This window comes from Botryllus schlosseri, chromosome 1 (genome assembly GCF_051294905.1).
Source record: "Botryllus schlosseri isolate E-star chromosome 1, Bs_hap1, whole genome shotgun sequence".
In the NCBI taxonomy this organism is placed as follows: domain Eukaryota; kingdom Metazoa; phylum Chordata; class Ascidiacea; order Stolidobranchia; family Styelidae; genus Botryllus; species Botryllus schlosseri.
This window is the reverse complement of record NC_137236.1, coordinates 36,432,999-36,442,952: the sequence shown is the minus strand read 5'-3', so window position 1 is coordinate 36,442,952 and position 9,954 is coordinate 36,432,999.

Here is a 9,954-nt window from a genome sequence, read left to right as displayed (position 1 = left end):
GAAATCAGCTTTTCATAGTGCACTTGCATGGCTTGAAAAGCTCTGCTCACAAGCCCCAACTCAAAATGGAGGAAAGAGCAAAAAACTCCCAACACATTTTTACATTGCTTGATAAGACTTTATTACCAAAATAGACCAGTCCAATAAACTATAGCTTGCTTATCATTGTAGAAAAACGAAATACTGAATTTTCCGATAGCGCTTATCAATTAGCCTCAATAATAAGGAGAGGACACGGGTTATGGAAGAACTATAGTAAGATATCCAATGTAGGTCACGCTCTTATCACCGTGGCAGTAGAGAAACAAGAAATTTACCACAGTTTATTTAGATATGCCAAGTATCGTTATACGGTAATATAAGAGCATGATCGTTTACCTCAACAAGCGCTGCATGTGGTAAGCTCAAGCCCATGTCACCCATGTTTAAGATCCCCAGCTCTGTACTCTATAGCAGGGGTTCTCAACCTGGGGGGCCCAGGAAGCTCGCAGAGGGGGCGCGAGAAATTAACCCCGTCTGTATGAATTCTGACTAAAAATGTGCTCCACAATCAATCTGAGAAGACGACTGTTAAAGATGAAACTTATTTCGTATTCAAGAAATCTCGCCCAATTCTAACTCCAGCATTCGCGCTCAACGGAGTATATGCTGATTTCAACTTCATTTGAGCAAATTTTTGATATTCTTTGAAGATTTAGAGAAATTCCTACGTGCAAGTCATTCATTACTTTATAGCTTTGGCAAGCCTAAATCTATGTGCGCTAGTTATCTGTTGTTGATAGATGGCGAACTGCACTGCCTAATACAGACTTAGATGCAATATAGGTTGCCCGGTTTCGCCCTCAATTTGGCAATAAATCAACACAATTTAATTCATTTCCAAAACTGATAAAATTTAGCATGGCAGGACAGAACGACGCCGTGCTCTCTGTAGTCACTACCAGCATCAGGATTAGTCTCAGTGCAGCCTACCTTGAAATTAATTGATGTCCTTTTCAATGCTTTTTTTTTGTTTTCAAACAAGTTTGAGGAAGTTCGTCAGCAATGTAAAAGACAACTATAATGCAGATTCAAAATTGGCGTAAGATATACCTTATGTATGCTATTATATCAGGGGTGGGCAGCCCGTACGGCCGCATGCGGCCGTAGAAGGGAATTTGTGGGGCCGTCGACGCCTAATTCAATTAGTATGTGTTGGCAACCGTAGACATGCAAATTGCGATCACGAATTCACTCCCGAATTTTCGAGAGATTTTATTTAAATTCGAGATTTTCTTCGCGCTCCGCGCAATTCAACAAGACTTCATTTTTCGATTTTAATGCAGTAGCGCCCTTCTTAATTGGAGCAGGAATGGGAATCCTCAAGAAATAACAATTCATTTGCAACTCTGAAAATTTTTCGCGTTCCGCGCGACAATATGCACTCCCAGCGACTATTCATAACATTACCACTCGCGATTTCGGTGCGTACAATAGGCCGTTGTGAAAAGTAGAAAAGTCCGGAGTTCACCGGGAATGGATATGGTCAGTTTACCATAGGTATTTTGCGTCCAGATCGTTCATTTCGGCTGTGCCCTGGAATGCGGCCTTAGGCTACATAAGTAATCGAAATGCGGCCATGATTAGCAGGAAGGTTGCCCACCTCTGTATTAGATGATGTTTTCTTTTTGACATGACGATAAATGTAAGGGGGGGGGGGGTCAGGGGGGGGCGCGTGTAAAAATAGGTTGAGGACCGCTGGTCAAGAGAGCCTATTATCTATTGTTATTGAAGTACCCGACCGTGACCCCTCATTTCTATGAGAGGAATCAAGCAATCTTTAAGCATGGGAAGAACAGTTCCTTGCTTTATGAAACGCACCGGTTTTTATAACACTGTTGGCTGTATAGTGTATATGTTGATATCAGCAATAGAAGCAAAAATAAATGGGCAATTTTAGTGCCGTTCCTGGGAGCCAGAAAACTATAATCTATGACTGTCAGACTGGTAATATTGATGCGTTTATTTTATGTCAGCTTACACGCAGAAGTGGTAAAAGTAGTCATCGCCGATACTCATTTGAAAATGAAAGTAACGCCTTATATTCCTTCTCAAATAAACGTAGATTGCGATTTCCCAGTATATAAAACGTGAGTAACCCGAGGCCTAGTTTTACCTGTATCTAGTCATTACCATAAAAAGTCATTTCAGTAAATCCATGCCGCATAAAATACCCTCAGATATATTTCATTGGCGAACTCCATTAACTAATAATGCACTGATGAGCGATATGTTGATTCGTTTCGACTTTTCAACAGATCCCTGGTCTAGAATGCTTTCTTATCTGCACCAACAATAAACTGAAATAACCAATCTGCGTCATCCTTGATCATGTCAAAATGCTTGGCGTTTAATTGTAGGGCCAATATGCGGAGCCTGGATTAGTCACGATCGTGGATAAGAGTGTACCATGCGCCCGAGCAGTGGTTCGTAACCTTCCCTAACCTGGGGAACACTACGCTAATCTGCAAGCTACCACGAGTCACAAATTTCAGCTGAAGTATAAAAACAAAAATCTCACGCAATACGCATCTAACTACACATTTAATACATTGCTTCAGATTGCTTCAGAATATGTATCAATACGGGCCAACTACATAATTTTGCCGATAAACTGATATTTTCACTTCCATTATCAAATTGTGAGATATTTCAAGGACTGTCTAATTGGTTACAGTAATTTGGAAAATGCATCCTGTTTTATTTCCATTTATTCGGGCATACGATATAGCTACAGCATTACCACCCCAAAAGGCTTATACTATATGACAGAAACTTCAAGTTAACTCCTATGCCTTCGTTGATCAGTCTTACCCAGCAGCAAACACAGAATGACTCGTGAACCTTGACTGTCTTGTCGCCATTATCATTCGAAAGCGCCAACGTTTCCTGCAAAGCTCAAACAGAACGGAAGCGTGATGGTGATTACCGCCCGCGGCTGTGCTTCATAATAAATCAGGCGGGATCTGGCAGACCGTCGCCTGAGGGTACAAAGCAAAGCAATGGAGGGATAGTATCTGCTTTTTAGAATAAATATACTAGCAATTTGCGATGCTTAGTGCAGACAATACAAGGCAAATATAATGACCGAAGAGCGAGGTATAGACGATGTAATAACGCCATATTTCTACGATCGCTTATATCCGCGCCGGCGGGCCGGTCAGGCTCTAGTCTCACCAGGTCCACATGTTCAGTTCCTGTGCATGATTTGCAAGACAGTACGATAGCCCACGGTGCGGGTGTTAATTTCGTGACATAACTGACAGGACAGAGCGATATTATTATTTTATCAAGTCCCGAATATGGTTTCGTTTATTTATTATCTTCCATACGCTCAGATTTAACCCCGTAGTATTTATCTCGCGAAATCATTCCGTACATCTTTACCTTGTACACCAGGAGTCGCCAACTCAACATAGGTCGCGGGACACTTTCCTAACTTGATAGACGCCGCTGGCTGCACGATTTTAACATGTCGACACATAATATTTGGCACCTGATTAGCTATCAGAAATGGGAATAGACGCTCTATCAATGTAACGTGTTGTTGTCTAACACCCGTAGTAGCCTACATATTGTTGAAAAGAATCACTGCTTTGCCCTAATGCAGCTCTATGAATTATATTTATTGATTATAGCATGATTGATATTCTGTAGTATCCCCGCCCCGATGTCAGACCGCGCTTCGCTGAGACATGATGCTTATTGTTGTTGAGCGTGATTTGATTGGCGATGTTAACTCAATGGTTTTGTTCGCCATTTCCGCGAGAATTGTTCATGCCTTAGATGACTGCATTCGTTGATAGAGGGAAATCTATCACCATCCTTGTAGAGACGTGCGTCCTTCAGTAGGACTTCCAATTTCATTGGTACTTTGAGGTGCGAGCATTTGTTAATTAGCGATTTCCTTCGGCGACAGTACTTTCGACAGTACATTACGTAGTGTGATACGTCTTCTAGTTCATTACACCATTCGCAATTCGGAGAATCCGACATTCCAATTCTTTTGAGATGTGCTTTTAATCCACAATGCCCGGTTTGTAGGCGGAATAGAATTGACTGGCTTTTCTTCGGCATTTCAGTGAAGCCAACAGCTGAATAAACATCCGGAACAAACTTTTTGAATTGTTCTGCAGTTTCGGACCCTGCAAATCTCGAGTTCCACCCTTCATACTTATGTGTTCGTGTGATTTTAATGATTTTCTTCGAAATCAGGCTTGGTTCGTCGTCTTGTAGGACAGGAGAGTCGGCTTTCGCTTTCGCTAGGAGACCTGCTTTCTCGTTCCCGTGAATTCCGCAATGTCCAGGAATCCATACCAATACTACACCGATTCCTCCTCCTTTCAGTGCGTGGATGCCTTGCAGAATCTCTCCGATAAGGTGATGAGTCTTCACTTCCATCTCCTGATTCGCTTGAAGGTCACCTAAGCAATCAACAAGTAATAGAATGTCCTGATGCGCATTTCCATTCACCCAGTCTATTTCCAGCTGAATTCCGACAATCTCGGCGGTGAATGACGACGAGTTGTTCCCTAACGATTTTGTTCCGTATATACTTTTAGAGATATAAAACGCCCCGGCGGCACCTGCTTGGCTTTTCGCTCCATCTGTGAATATTTTCGAAAATCCTTCGTCATATGTGCCATTGATATACTCGTGGACAATTGTTGCCGCCCCGGGTTGACCTTTCACAAATAGTTTAGTAAAGTTTATATCGGCAGACGCCCTCCTCACATTCCATGACGTTGTGGTTATAGGTCAGGGGTGGCCAACCTTTTTGTCATTCACGGCCGCATTTCGTCTACTCATGTTGACTACGGCCGAATTCCAGGGCATGGACGCCAAATACCCATGTTAAAGTGTCTACTGTGTCCATTTCCGGTGAACTCCGTACTAATCTATTTGATCATGTATAGGTATATTATACGCACCAAAATCGCGAGTGGTCACTGTTCTGGTCATGTTATGAGTTTAGCTCGTAGCCGCGCCAAGCGCGAATTTTTTTTCAGATTGACCAATGAATTTTGTCATTAATATTAGTGGTTTTACATATTACTGTCAAACATTTACCCTTTCTCAGTCCATGTGATTAGATTGATTCACCGGTGAGTTGACGGAAGGGGTGTTTTCGAAGATTTAGGGAAAGTTATGAATGATGATGCATCTTCGGGTGGGCCAATTGATCTTCGTCACTTTGTTGTATGTTATTATTTCTTGGCCTTTCATCAGGATTGTCAGTACAGTGGACAAGCGCACGATTCCGAGTTGGTACTTCTATATGGGGGCGCGTCATTATCCTCTGCCGTTCGAATCGGCACTGTTGGCTCTGATTTCAAAGGGCGCTACTATATTAAAATCGAAAAATGAAGCCACATTGAATCTTGCCTAGCGCGAAAAAACTTTCATGATTAAATAAAATCTCTCAAGAAATCGGTAGTCAATTCGTAAATTTAAATTTCATGTTGACGGCCGCCAACGCATACTAATTGAATCACGAGTCCACGGCTGCACAAATTCCCTTCTACGGCCGCAGGTTGGCCACCCCTGGTATAGGTATATGGTCTTGGCACAACGTATTTGAAGCCATACCATGCTGATATTTGACTGAAGCCCCTAAACGTGTTTCGCTTCGGCCAGCATTCTTCCCACGAGGACAATAAAAGTTGGTTTCTCCACGAGTGATGCAGATTTATCATTATTCCATGCCCGAATTTCATGCATGCTTGATCGGTCTTTGATTTGCTTGTGTCAATACCGCATGGAGATGCTCTGTCAGTCGTGAGCGATTATGTCAGTGATTCTCAACCTTTTCGGCCTCCCGAACCCTTTTTGGACCGTCACGTACCCCCGCGGACCGCCTCCCCAAGTTTTAGTTCAGATTTAGCTCAATTATCAATTATCGTCTTTTAAAAATAATAATATTATTTACAAAGATTTCGAAGTCACGCTGATTGACCTTACCGTTCCAACTATTCCACAAACCCCAACAAAACATCTCCAAACAGCAATATTTTCGTATCAGTGGGCTGTTGGCAATTCGGCTATTGAAATGAGTTTGCACAGTAGGATATTTCCTCCGAGGCGGTCATTATATTGATGTGAGTACTGAGATTGTAGCAGTAGTGAAGCGAAACTGCCTTGTAAGTTGCCTAATTTGAAAATAAAATAAAAATTAGGCTATCAACCACCAAGCAAATTTAGAGGTTTTTCGGACCCCGCGAAAGTGATTCGCGGACCCCCGGTTGATAGCCACTGCATTGTGTTGACCATGGCTTGCTAATTGCTAGTGTAAGGGCGAGATGGATTCAGTTTCGTCAGCATATCGACTTTTGGGACCACTCTATTAGTAATGTCATAGCCATATGTTACTGCGAAGAATGGCGATATAATAAGTAAGGGAAGAAATCTTTGCGAAAACGAGCAAGATTTTAAAAATATAATATTTCAAGGATTTAAAAATACAATAATGATATATATTTTCCGAAATATGAAACCAGGTCGTGGGTCACAAAAACACACTTGGCGGGCCTACTGATGGTGACCCGTGCTCTAGAGTCTAGCTCCAGAGTCTAGACCAGGGGTGAGCAAACTACAGCCTGCGGGCCGCATGTGGCCCGCAACACCATTCTGTGCGGCCCGCGAGAAAGAAACTTCATAAACATATTGATGAAATGCGTACCATAAAAATCGAACTAATGCAAGGACTTGATTAAACTTTTTCTCAACATATTTCACCATGATAATTCTAATGCAGTGGTTCTCAAACTGATGGGCGCACCCCCCTTGGGGACTTTAAAGCATCTAAAGGGGCCGCGAAGCTGAGCTTAACAGAAAAACTTTCGCGCTCCGCGCGATTGCGTCCAATTCATAATGATTGTTCTGTATTTAGTATGAATTTCATATTTAAAAATCTCTCATCCACCGTCGTAACTTCCATGCCATCAAACTATCCATTAGGTTTGCTAGCATCCTGGTTGCGTTTTTTGATATGACGATAAGGGGGGCGCAAAATCTTTCACCATCATAAGGGGGGAAGGGGCGTGTCTTAAAAAGTTTGAGAGCCACTGTTCCATGGTAAATACTTCCTATATTATTTTTTACGTTTAATTTCTAACGCGACAGCCCGAATCTCAAGGTCCACGCAGTTTCAGTTTAGCAGGTTTCAACTGATGCTAAACATCACAGAAATCCTAAACGAGATGTGTGTCCTGGGACTGAACCAAAATTGGCATTAGTCATTCTATCATATATATTATCTCCATGTCCTAACTATATAATCAAATACCAATATTGCGTTTTTGGTTTATAATCCCAATATCGTGTAGCCCGCGAATGGATTCAAATGTTGAATGCGGCCCGTGAGCTCAAAAGTTTACCCACCCCTGGTCTAGAAAGTCGTTCTCAACTGCAAACTCCACTAAAGGCTACATAGAGGCGACGTAGTCATCATTGCAGAGCACCGCTTTACAATAAAGTCAATGTAAACAGGGCGGGCATTCCCCAATTATAAGGAGAATTTCCCTCTGATGTTTGGAGGCTTTGAAGGGAAGGAAGGTCACGGCGAGGATGACCGAAAGTGCTTGTAAAAGTGTTTTCATGTACTAAACTATCATTCGAAAGGCTGCGATCGCGGTTTCCTGAATTTTTATAAAAATATTTGCGCATAATAGATGATTCCACGACTTTGATAAATTTGGACTTGAAAGATGTTCTCAATGACCACGCCGTGTTATTTTTGGCATTTCGGGAAAAATGCCAAAACTACAAATTTTAAAACGGCAGAAATATGGTTTTTTGAAAGTATAAATTATTTTTAAAGTTTTAGATAGAAATGTCAACAAGCATTGAAACGAGTCTGCATGAAGCGTCAAAACAAGTGGGTAACGCTAAATTCCTAAATTGAGGTCAGTGAACCCTTCGGAAGGCTGCGGTCTACCAATCTATGTAATGCGAATGAAGATCTTAAGGTCGAGGCCAAAATGTCGAGTACTGAAATTGGATTTTCGGCATACTGCGGATTGATCAATCCGGGTACTAAATGATATCTAGCAATAAGGGATGTGGCTCAATGCCTAGGCTTTCTCCTGTTGTCACCGCTCTTGCATTTTGTTACCTCATGTAGCCGACATGCGCGACCCATGCTGCGTTCAGGTCAGTGGGGGACAAGCTTTTCAGCTAGCGGGTCGCACCATAGTAAAGTCGTAATTATAAGCCGAAACGCAAGCTTTTATTGGATTATATGAAGTAACCGAAGACATGGAGATAATACCTACAGTTGCATAGCCTGAAAAAATTGGGGCGCGCAAATTTTATTCTGAGATAACAGAACGCTCCTCTAAAAGATTGAGTAATACATGGTAAAAAACGATGGTATGGCACCTATTGGGAGATTAACAAAACTTAAGGAGGGGATTCATGTGCAATTGTTCTTTCATTTCACCCACAGAAATAATGCTACGCCATGATACTTATGGCAAAAGCCCAGTAGGTTAATAGTGAATTTGATTAATAATAGCGTTACCTGCATATTGCGGATATACGTTATCATTGTCACAGTTACCGGTGCAGAGCTGATGAACCGGCGTATTTAAATATTTAGGACACGTATTTATTCCGGTGAGTTATTTGGGGGACTGGACAATAGACATGGACATATCTGTCGAAGGTTTTGCCAAACATGCCAATGTGATCTTCGGTCAAGGCTCTATGATCGTCAATCTTTCTATCGAACTTCGTTTTGGCTAAGATAAAACTATCTGGCTCAGTGTGTCTTCTTGGCGCCGAACTCCTGGTGTCTAATGGTCACAACTGCAGGCCGCACGCATGAATATAGTTATATTAAATCCGCTACATCATGCTTATTGTAATTTAGGCCGATTTTTTTTCATTTCTCGGGAGGGGTTACCAGTATTACAATAATGAAACTATTAACAGCCCAAGTTACTCTACTTTATGTCAATTTACGAAAGTTTTCGAATATGGTCCAATTGCCTCCCCCGTCGACGCCTGTAAATATATTTATATATTGTTGATTTGATGATAACGAAAATGTGTGAGAAACATTATCAAGATTTTATTAGCTGGCCATCCTCAATCAATTGGTAAAAATTAGGGTCGAAAGTAGGTTGTGTCGATTCTCAGGATAGGATGGAAATTAAATACGTGAGCAACGATCGACTTATAGATATGTTGATTCTGCTTCTGGTCAAGCTTCACAACACACAATGCTGATAGCTGAACAACCAGCATGGACGAAATCGACATAATTTATTCCAATCGGAAATCACAATTTTGATCCGATCCAAGCCATTTCCGTTTTGATACACTTTGATGTTTAACAACCGAAGCGTTTCAAAATGCGTACGCCACGAGGTCGGTCTATTGGGCTAGCAATAAAATCAGAAGACGATATGTTAAGATTATAATTTAATACCATAACTCAATATCATGATAAAATATATTAAGAAAATGTCAAGTCGCTCTAGTAAATGAAATTTTTAACGCGCATTTTATCAATATATTCATTATGCTTCTCGATGCCTTCGCGGGTCGCACAAACTGTTGTCGGACCCTAGTTTGCCCACCCCTGATTTAGGTCAATGCAAGTTGCATATAAATAATTCCATTTACTTTCAACTTACGTTAATGAAAATGTCAGCATATGGTGAACTCACTGATAGACTGTGTCAGGTTGGACAATTGGGATATAGTTTCATCAATGAACATTGAACAATTACACACTTGCACAGTGCAAAATGCCTCAGTCGCCAAGAAGTAACCCCTATAAATGCCTACCATACACAGGTGCTTTTCTTTTTTCGTTTTGTGTGCCCGTTGGATATTTTTTTATATATCTGACATAGGCTTTGGGACTTGGAAGAGAAATATTCGCAACTTTTAGCATCCTTGCGAATT